This window comes from Mytilus galloprovincialis, chromosome 8, assembly GCF_965363235.1.
Source record: "Mytilus galloprovincialis chromosome 8, xbMytGall1.hap1.1, whole genome shotgun sequence".
NCBI classification, from domain to species: Eukaryota; Metazoa; Mollusca; class Bivalvia; order Mytilida; family Mytilidae; genus Mytilus; species Mytilus galloprovincialis.
The window spans coordinates 66,721,260-66,733,292 of record NC_134845.1 but is presented as its reverse complement, the minus strand read 5'-3'; the positions used below and the strand labels follow the sequence as shown (position 1 = coordinate 66,733,292).

Below are 12,033 nucleotides of genomic sequence, written 5' to 3'. Positions count from 1 at the left end.
AATGGAAAGTTCACAATTGGAATGCTGAAACAATCTCTTTTGTCGTACAGTTTTGTTTTCAACCGACCCTCATTGTCAATTTTTAGATGTTAATTCAAATATGAGGCCGACTTAACTGTATTTGTTGTATCCTAGCCTGATGGGATAGATGCGTTCAACATAGTCACCAAGTTTTGAATTATTTAGTGAGAGCACATCATCTATATAGCGGAAAGTACAATTAAACGATATTGCTAACTTCTTATATATCTTCCGAAGAAGTTCCTGTATGAAGTCAGCCTCATAATAATAAAGAAACAAGTCTGCAAGAAGATTGACACAATTGGAAATCTTTGGAATGCCGACAGTCTGTTGAAAAACAAATTCTCCGGACGTAACAAATATGTTGTCAATCAAGAAATCAAAATCATGTCAGTTTCAGAGAATTCTTGAAACGGGTTTATAGAATGTTTGACGGTGACTACTCAACTTAATTAGTTTATCTTCATGTCCGATCTTTTTACTAGATTTTGGCGAGAAAATAAAAAAAATAATTTACCGAGACTCATGACAAGTCCCTTTCGGCTACAGAATCATCGAAGGAAAAAGTAAATCTGAATAAGAAAGACACTGAGGTTTCAAATGCAGAATGTTTTTTATTGATGCCGATGTATTTCAATAATAAACTTCCCTATACACATGATATAGGAAATATTTTTCAGAAACTAAAAAGCCATTAGTAAAGAGAGCAAAGAAAGTATAGACTGCCTTTAAATCTAAATGGGAATCGGGTATGACGTAAACTGAATTGTGATATCCAATATAATATTAATACTGCAATAAACTACATTAAAAGAAGACATTCCAGGTACTAAAAGTTTCGTCAATTCAGATCAAAAAGGTAAGTCCGATGGTGGTTTGAGATCTCAATGAAAACCTTTCAGATGAAGTTGCTAGCGAGAAAAGAGCAGACAACAGGGCAGTCAAAACAATTAAAGCAGCGAAAACAGGTACACGAAACAGCAGAAAGCGTCCGCTATATATAATTGGTTCAGGAACTCAAATCGCTCATAATAGTACAGATGATGCTGATGCTATACAATTCGCCTGCAGCTCTTTTGAAGAGTCTCGGCCTCCAGCGTCAAACTTTTAGCCTCCAAAACTTTAAGACCTAAGATGTCTGATACAACTGTTGCATGCAAAGGCATTGGGCAAGAAACTTCAGGGAGGAAAAGGCAAAGAGAGAAGCAACGAGAGGCTTTTTTATCTTAAAGATCAGAACAATAACATTTTCAAGGTATAAGATTTAGTTTTTAAAACATTTCATGAAAAGAAAACATGTAATTCTTCAAATTGCCAGTCGTTCAAAAAAGTCAAAAAAATATTTGCAAACAAGTTAATGCTTTAGATTTAATTTTGAATATTATAATAAAAGGCTATAAATTTCTGTTCCTTCGTGCGCATGAAGAAATATTTTTATAAAGTAGTAAATTAACATTACATAATAGCTATCACAGATTTAGGCACGTGGTTTGATGCGTGAAGTATCGAGTAAACCGTTTGTCCGTCTCGAGTGCGAAAGTTTAATATAGTGTGAATTAGTCCGAGGAAAATTCAAAACGAAAAATCCCTTATCAAATGGCAAAAGCTCAAGCTCATCAAACTAACGTATAACAACTATTTTCCTGAATTAATACAGGCATTTTTCTGGTGTTATTGCTCGTGAAACCTCTCACTTGAATGACTTTCGCATAAAATTCCATTATATTAGAAGACAGTCTTGTTTTATTAATATTGATAAATACAATATGAATAAGTTTAGAGCGGATATTAGGGCTAGAGTCGTAATAAAAAACAGCAAGTTAAGCACATACATATGTTATGTTCGTTGGAACATCGTGAACTAAAAAGATAACTACAGTAGACATAATGCAAATTATGAGCTGAACTTGGTAGACAACCAATAGAAAAATATATAAAAACACAAGCAATTCTTTATTGGGCTAGATTAAATACTGAAAACATAAACCCATTGCTAAAAGAAAGTTATACATTAAGTAAACACCTTGATTCACAAGGAGTTTATACTTGGTCCACTTTTATAAAAGATTCAACACAAGAAATGAATATTGATATACAAAAAGTAATGTCCTGTCAAAATATGGAACAAGTTAACAAACTAAAGACTTGGATTAAGAATATTACAAGTAAATTTTATTCAGAACTACTGGAAAATAAAATTAATAGTTTGAACGAAAATAACAAACTTTTTCTTTACAAAAATATTAAAGTCAAACAAGACCAAGAATTTTATCTAAAATATCACAATTTTGAAACTAGACGTTTATTTACAAAAATTAGAATTAGTGACCATAATTTGCTCATTGAGAAGGGCAGATATCTAAAAATACCTCGAGACAATAGAACATGTCCAACTTGTAAAACCTTAGAAGATGAAAATCACTTTCTCCTCCACTGTCAAATTAATAATGTTTTACGTATAAAACTTTTTAATGACATGGCAATAGATAATCCTATGTTTTCAAATCTATCTGATACTGAAAAACTAGTAGTCCTACTAAATCCTTCTAATATAAACCAAGTGAAAAAAACAGGTTCCTTTATAAAACAGTCTTTAGAGCTGAGGACAGGGGACTCTTAGTTACTTTTACTTGTATATGTATAGATATGTGTGTGTTTAACTCAGTTATTTTATTGTTGCTGTTACTTTTGTTTATGTCACAAGTATAATGTTGCTTATATGACAAATAAAGATTATTATTATAACTGGATTTATATTCATTTGAAACACACCTCTTTTTTTACTCGGAACGCTAATATTCCACTTCCTTTGAGTGATTTTCTTCTATGTTTCACCTTATATTGTTGATATAACGTTATCTAGCTTTAAAAGAAACCAACAAACCAAGAAGAAACTGGAAAATTGTCTAATGTATATTTTGAATAAACATTTGTAATAATAACTATTATGGGTTATATTTTCAGCACAGGATTTCCGTTTTTGTTTAGAGACTATATTTATACACAAAATGTGTTTGAGATAATTTCCGGGAGTTATACCTTATGAATTGAATAGATGTTCATTTTTATAAAAAAAAATGTTGGCATACAGTATTTTATTATTCTTTTTGATTTCGTACGTTTCCGGATTAAAAGAAGGGGAATGCATAAGGTAAGAACTGGAATGTAGTCATTTATGAAAAAATTTTCTTCCGATAGTAAAATATCTTTCCGTATAAACGTGTCTTTAAAGAGAACTAGACCTCACTACTACACCATAGTATAGCAATAGTTATATTAGTTAGCAGTATTAGCTCGTTTAATGTCTCATTTCCCCGCCAAATAAATATTTGGTTACCCTCAATAGAATTTACATTGAAACCTTGGACTAGTCATCTTTGTACTGTGAAGCAATGATGACCCGGGGTAATTTGACCATACACTATAACAAATTGGTGTCCTGAGAACACATGTATGTGTTTTGTAAAGCTTACCTAGATAAACCTGACTATGTACAGTATTACAGTTGTCACCTGAGGTAACATGACCGTGTACAGTAATACAATGGTGACCTGAAGTAGCTTTACCATGCACAGTAATACAATGCAACCTGCTGTAAACTGAATATATTTGTGTGTTGTAAAGTTGTCCTGAGGTATTATGACTATATACAGCAATACACAATACAATGGTGAACTGAGGTAACCTGACTATGTTCTTATGCAATGGTAAAGTGAGGCAATACAAACATGATAACTAGTCTTTAAATTGTTATGAATCACAGTTTCACTCAATAAAATCTAAGTTACATTTATTAGATTAAGTTAACAGTCTTTTAATACCCTGTCGTCATTTCTTTTTTTCCGCGGGAAACATATAATACATGCGTATCAATATTCTATGAACCGCAACAAAGGTCCGTATCTGTATTTGTGTTTGTTTTTTTCAAAGCTCTGCATGAATATATACATTTTTTGAAAAATTATCTGTATGCTTACCTTTTTTAAGATCAATTCCTCTATAATGTCTGTAGTGAAATTTTCACGAAAACTTTCTGACAAAAAACAAGTTGTATCATTCCCTACAATACATTTTCATTTTGTGTGGGTAGTGGTTTGCTTTTGGGTCTATTTTAAGTTGTTTGTGTATCCAAACTCGTTCACTATGCCCTATGAAAAAGAAGATGTGGTATGATTGCCATATAATAATTCTCCACAAGAGACCAAAATGACATAAAAATTAACAACCGTAGGTCATCATACGGCCTTCATCAGTGAACAAAGCCCATACCGCATAGTCAGCTTTAAAGGCCCCGAAATAACAATATAAAACAATTCAAACGAGAAAACTAACGGCATAATTTATGTACAAAAATGAACGAAAAACATGTAGCACATACATTTTTGTAAACAATTGACAACCACTAAATTACAGGCTCCTCTAAACCAGATTTTATCCACCATTTTCTACATAAGAAATGCCTGTACCAAGTCAGGAATATGACAGTTGTGATCCATTCAATTGATGCGTTTAAGCTTTGATTTTGCCATTTGTTTTGGGACTTTCCTTTGTCAATTTTCCTCAAAGTTCAATAATTTTAGAATATTTGTTTAACATATATTTATGACATTTAATAAGTCATTCTATTTCTATCTGGTATTAGTCATTTTAAAATTTATTAATGAAAACGTTTTCTTAAAAAAATTTCAGTCTTATCATAAGCAAAATGATTGAAGCGTCTTCAGATATTTACAGTACACTAAAATCTACAGTCACTTTTATTATATTTCCAGGTCAAATAAAGCAGAAAAGAAAGTAGTCACCTGCTGTATATTCTACGAAATGAAAAATGGAACTTGCACAGGTCTTTACTTTAGAAAAAATTACGACAGTCTGATTTCCCTTACTGGCACAAAAAGACGCAACATACGGTCTTCACTAACATAAAAAAAGTGAATACATTTACCACATTAAATATAGAATAAAGAATCAATTTCGGTCTTGAAAGATGAACTAAGATTTAGGTAAATTCTAATCAACGCCATAAGGGACAACCTATTAACATATCAAAAGACAAGTACTCATAAAGTTTCAATTTGGACAGGCATATCATATATAGCCGTAGTGAAATACATTTTTAACATTCAACCCTATTCCTCAATATGATGATCTTTAATGGAGAATCTGCAATAGTTATCAGTCCACATAAGACTGTGTTTGACTTACTCTATATGCTCGGGTATTCGACTGAGCCTATCACTAGGAACTAATCAACGTTCAATAAATAATAAATCGTAGAAATGCAGGGCATACAGCTAAGTTTTTTTCGTCTTGCTTTACTCTTTGTTTAATTTAGTGACTCTAAAAGGTCGAAAATATCAAAAAAGCAAACGGAAGTACATCGCTGTTCAATACATGTGAATAGTCATACATGTAATATGATTAAGCGAAAACAAATTCGGGTTACAAACTACATTTTTGTAAAACCTAGGAAACACACAAACCTTCAGAATAAAACAACAACAAAAACTCTGAACTGCTACAAAAGCAATCGCCATAAATACATGGAAACGGTTAATAACCAGTTTTGGTGTGTTAATTCTTTTATTGAAGTATGATTTAAAACTGTGGATTTTCTTTCTATACTTTAAATATCAACAAAGCGGTATTGATCTAAAAATGTATATCAATGAATAAGATTTTTGAATTTTACTTGGCAACTGAACACGAACCCCTATTTACACGTTACTAGCCATGGAGGAAATTATGGATAATCATAGGTCTGTTTTATGTTCCGTTGAATTTGAAACCAAAAATTAAGAACTGGATCTACATTTAAAGATATTAAATGTGACCTACCGAATTAGACTATTTACCGGATTTGGTAGCACATAAGCAACACGACGGGTGCATGCCACATGTGGAGTAGGATCTGCTTACTAGTCCGGATCTACTGAGATCACCCCAAGTTTTTGGTGGGGTTCGAGTTGCTTATTCTTTAGTTTTCTACGTTGTGTCATGTGTACTAATGTTTGTCTGTTTGTCTTTTTCATTTTTAGCCATGACGTTGTCAGTTTATTTTCGATTAATGAGTTTGACTGTCCCTCTGGTATCTTTCGTCCCTCTTTTAAATAAAGTAAGTTTGCTTACAGACAATTTTATATTGCTGGGTCTTTCATGTGCGTCCAAAAACCTATTTCTAAACTTGAACATAAATCCTATCAACAATCAAAGTTGGTATTCAACCTTATTCAAAAAGTGTGTTTACGGCAGTTATAATTTCGTTGAATAGTCTCTGGTTGACAGAATCAACTAAGTTTTGATATTTTCTGAATATCATTTTGTTTGTACGAGTTCCGCATGTAGAACAGTTGCCGATTATCACGCCTATCATGTGATCATTATCAATTATCGGTTGCTTAGTGTTTACATAGTGATGTATTGAATGGTACACCGTTCTTTTTCTTTTCGTTGATTTTTGTTTTAAAATACGCTGCCAGTTTTTCTTCGTTAATAATACGTTTTGTGTAGCCCTTAAATATACTGATTCTAACACGTGGCTTCGAAATGAAGGTTCATTTCATTAAGATGAATATGCCTAGAAGTTTGACATAGTGTTTATTTGTGTTGATAAGTCTAGTATTTTATGATGTTTTGCACATAAATATTATCATGCATTTGACATGTTTGATCCAGATTTATACGAACAATAAAAAACACCGTCCCCTCAAAGAATTACAAATGCAAAACCTGTTAAAAGTTGTTTACTATTTATTCAAATACTTTTTTAGTATGCGAAGACGGGTTTATTTCAAATCAAGGAGGTAGTTGTCAGTCGTGCACAGGAAACTTATATGGTAAGAGATGTCTTAATTCCTGCGAATGCACAGAAAATCAAATGTAAGTATAACAAATTTATACACTAAAGTGAATTAAATTTCAAGGTTTTTTTTATATTGTTCATCGATAATGAGTTAAGAAATACTTAGAACGTGTCAAGGTTTATTCTTAATGCTGTTCAAACTTTATAAAAAGTGTCAACTCCTGTTGTCCCTAGATCGTGTGGAATATGTATTTCATGTGTGATTAGTGGGCGTGTTTGATTTTATTATACGGTTTGAGTTATATATACATTTAGTTCTTTTATGAAAGCGATTTGGTGTATATGTAGTTAGTTATCAAAGGTTCCAGGATTATAATTTAATACGCCAGATGCGCGTTTCGTCTACATAAGACTCATCAGTGACGCTCAGATCAAAATAAGTATAGAGCCAAAAAGGAAAAAGTTGAAGAGCGTTGAGGACCTAAATTCCAAAAAGTTGTGCCAAATACGGCTAAGGTATAAATCTATTCCTGGGATAAGAAAATCCTTAGTTTTTCGAAAAATAAATAGTTTTGTAACAGGAAATTTATAAAAATGACCATATAATATGTTTTTCAAAAAGCAAAAATAAATTGTTCGAAAAGTGATCCAGAAAGCCCAACTAGAATAAAGGGGGCTGTCAGTAACAAATATGGAAAAGGTATGTGCGAAAATAAACCCATTTGATTCGCTGGCAATTTTCATAATGATTTATTGCATAAAGATTAGTTTAAAACGTTTTTCCAGTAAGCAATATACATTTTCAGCGAAAAATATGGAATCACCATTTGTTTTAACAGATAAAAAAGGGAAGAAAAAAGAAATGTGAAATGAACTATTTTACTCATCTATTGTGTCAAATATTAAATCTTTATTTACTCGACATGTAAAAAAGTACAATATTTGTCTGAACTCCAATGTTTGCAGAAAAACGTAGAATCACAAAAACACCGAACTCGTATGAAAATTTAGAAATGAAAGACCCTAATCTAATAACAACTGTCAACATTTCTGACGTGGTGCAGTCATTTTTCGATGTAGAAAAGTTTTATTCAACCTCTTACTTGTATGACAGTCGCATCAAATTCCATAATATTGACAACGAGGTGTTAACAAAACAAACAGACACAATAGGACAATATATAAGAAATTGAGGTTCCACATTCAATGTGTTATAATCTTAATCACGATAAACATGATAAAAACAAACAAATATGTAACAAAGAAACACAAACAGGGACATTAACAAAGCGCAATGGCACAAATAAAAGACACGAAGCAAATTTTAAAATCTATACTATTTTCCTTTTTTGTTACTGCAGCGGAAACATGAAAACTCTCGAAAAGCGTTTTTTTCTCATTTGCAATGATACATGACAATTTTTAATTTACAGGATTTGTATAATTACTGAAAAAGTGTGTTTATTGTGCATGTATCATGCATTACAAAGTAAACACATGATAAAGCACATGTTGACGAATAACTGTAATATTATCTACTGTAAGGCTTATTATTAATGTGTGTGCTTCACTCTTCAGCACATACATGTAACATAGTGTACTTGAAATGCTTATACATTTACAGTTTGTTAATTATGAAAAAAATAAAATTGCTCAGAATATTTTATAATTAAAAAAGATGAAGGAAGCGGAAAAACTAATTTTGTATACGTTTTTTTTTTTTAAATATGTTTTATTATGCATATTAAATATCAAGTAAAACAATGTATGTGTGTTTTATTATTTTATGATTTTAATATAGTGTACTTGAAATACTCATACATTTACAGTTTGTTAATTATGAAAAAAATAAAATTGCTCAGAATATTTTGTAATTGAAAAAGATGAAGGAAGCGGAAAAACTAAACTTTGTATACGTTTTTTTTAAATATGTTTTATTATGCATATTAAATATCAAGTAAAACAATGTATGTGTGTTTTAATATTTTGAAATAGATGTAACCATATAAATGGATGCATTAGTTTACCATCTACAAGAGGCAATACGATTGTTGAAGGTTTGTTTATACATTTCTGTTTTTCATTTCATCAAATTAAAATTCATTATTATTATTAATCCGGTTATATATTTCTGTTGGTAACTCATAATTATCAAGAGAAGACAATAAATGATATTTTGAGCTGGTTTTTTTTTCTCACTACACATTTTTTTACAATCGTGCAAATCATAAACGAGACACCAAACATAAAGCAAAAGCAAAATTTAAAACCTTTAAAGTCTGAAAGCCATCGTTTGCGACAAGAACATTTTATTTGTCCTTCACTTTAGAAATATCTTACATACGCAATTTTAACCTAATATAGTTTGTTTCTCCGTTAAATCGGATTTAATTTTGATAATATCAAAGTATTTATTTCCCTACGAGTGTAGGTAATTGTGACTTGGATGGGGAGTTGTCTCGTTGGCACTCATACCAAAACCTCTTACATCAATTGAAAGAAAAATTGTATGAAGTTTGACTTTATACCTCAAAAAAGGTCTGTACTGATTTGACCAGTCCTGGCACCCTTCGGTTTGTGATTTTCCGTATATGTATGTGCCTGTCCTAAGTTTGGCGCCTGTAATGTAGTGTTTGTCGGTTGTTAATGTATACTATATTCGTTTGTATTTATAGTTTGGTGGTATCGTCCTACATTTTATAAGTTAAGGCCTTATATAGTTTACTTTCCGCTATATGATTTAATAATTGTTTGAGGCTGTACTTTGAACTAAAATTGGTAAAGCCTATGTCAGTTTGTCTATGGTGTTCATTTTAAAAGTTGTTGTTTTATTGTTTGTTATCAAAGTCTGAAAAAATATATGGTTTCTATTTTCTACAGAGATAATTGGCTTCTTTCGGTTAAAACATGTAACTTTCGGTCTCAACTGACAGTGTTTTGTTCACACTGATTCTAAATATACATGGCTCTTTCAATTGGTGTTTTCATTAAAATAAGGGAGAACATTTGCTAATTTTGATTTACACACGGTCATTTCTGATTTCTATTGATAGGTTTAAACATGTCGATTGAAATATGTATGGTCGAAAGGTATTTTACGCGAAAGAAGTGGAAAAAAAGAATACTTCTGACATGTTTTAAGGTTATACGCCTCCCAATACTTTGCGAAACACACCAGGCTTTGCAAAGCCCTGATAAAAGGTGCTCTTCCGGGCGGTCATTTTATAAAGCTTCCATTCAGTGTAATGTTTATTAAATATACATATTAGAAAATGTATTTAAATAAGTTGAGGAAAGTTGACATCATTCTACCAAAACTGAGTTCTTAAAACTCAATAAAAATATTAATTAGCATAGGACACATAATCGAAAGTTATATGTGGTATATACATTTTGTTAATTGACAGTTCAATCGAAGCTATCGTCGTGTTTTAAAGATCAGTTCTTTTATGTACTTATCATTTATAATACATATACCGAATAAATTGTAACGAAATTTGTCCAAACATGTGTTGCATGATTCCCATATTTATGACTTAGATATCAAGACTAGACCTCATGAATTTTCATGTGCTTTTCCCAATATATATATCAACCTTACTATAAAGGATGACCTAAACTGTAAAATAGCAATTCGAAATGTATTAAACAAGGGCTAAAGTTATCGTGAGCCTAAATCAATCAATTGAAACACAACTTCAAAATATTGGTGAATTTAGTCAAAGATTAGGCACGGCAATGAATTGAACGATACAGAAGACCGATGTCATATAACTTTATGTCACAGAGTCTCTCAAAGCATTTTTCAAGTATTTAGTGTCGAGTTCATATCAAATTGCATACTCGATATTGATGAAAGTTATTCTTTAATTCACTCCGTTAAGAAAACAATTATATTTCATTAAAAGTATTAATCCGATATAATAATAACATATAAAAAAGAAGATGTTGTATGATTGCCAATGAGACAACTGTCCACAGGAGACCAAAATGACACAGACATTAACAACTATATGTCACCGTACGGCCTTTAACAATTAGCCTATACCGCATAGTCAGCTATAAAAGGTCCCGATAAGACAATGTAAAACAATTCAAACGAGAAAACTAACGGCCTCATGTATGTAAAAAAAATGAACGAAAAACAAATATGCAACACATAAACAAACGACATAACCTGTACTACACATTATATGATTACACATATTAAACAAAAGTTAAATGTTTTCAACGGACACAATTGATTGATATATTTTAAGAGAAGTAAATGGCATTTTGTTTAGCGGTCAGGGTATTTTCACATGACCCTCTTATTCCCAGATCTCGGGCTTAAACTTTCAAAATATTTGACTGAAATGATTCGACTGTCTTGTCTTATAAATGCCTTTGCTTTTGTAACACATCAATCAATAAGACAAAACATATAGTATGCTTATGTTTTTATTGTGTTTACATTGATAGGCAGCACAGGTCTGTATCCATGGATAACCTCTTCAGTGACAGAGTTGCAGGAAATAGAATACATTGAACCAAAGCATGGTAAATTTAAATCCTTAAAAATACATTAACGACTTTAGTACGTACAATATAGAGACTGATCGTGTTAAACGTGCTTTTAATAATGGTAATACTAACAACGAAAGCTGCCCTTGTTGTCTTTCACCTATGATGTTAACTTTTGTTACAATGTGACTTGAATGGAGAGTTGTATCGTTATAACTCAAACCACATCTTAATTTTTATAAACATTCCGCAATACCTACGGAACTTTTCGGACTATCTGTATTAAGTAACAATGGAACACAGCATTTTTAAAAACCGGATGTTAATTTTTTGAATGTAATTAAGATATCAATTTTATAATCAGCAACCGTTTTATTTGATTATGAATTTATACAAATGATACAGTAAGGAGTAGATAAATATCATATGACCTATTCATCTAAAAACAAGTATACTTAAAAAAAAACACCAGCGCGGAAATTATCATGTTGGGTAAATAAAAACATACTACTATCAACATCGAAAAGGAAAGGTACAAATAAAATAAATTATGAGAAAATTAATATGGTTCTTGAAGCCGTTTAATGTAACATTTAACATATTAAACTTTTACATCGTTGATACATGAAATATAATTCTTTCTATTTAATTTAATCATGAAACCGAGGAAGACTTTGTTGTACTACATTTTTCTGGAGCTCGTTTCC

The 12,033-nt window shown here is 31.2% G+C and overlaps 1 long non-coding RNA gene across 1 annotated transcript; it reads left to right on the top strand.

The window, feature by feature from the left end:
* The first annotated feature begins 3,951 nt into the window (after nt 1-3,951).
* LOC143043472 (uncharacterized) lies at nt 3,952-11,751 on the top strand. Its single transcript, XR_012968414.1, has 4 exons — nt 3,952-4,864; nt 6,792-6,900; nt 8,819-8,880; nt 11,285-11,751. It is a non-coding gene; the product is annotated as an uncharacterized LOC143043472 (long non-coding RNA).
* Nucleotides 11,752-12,033: the final 282 nt, after the last annotated feature.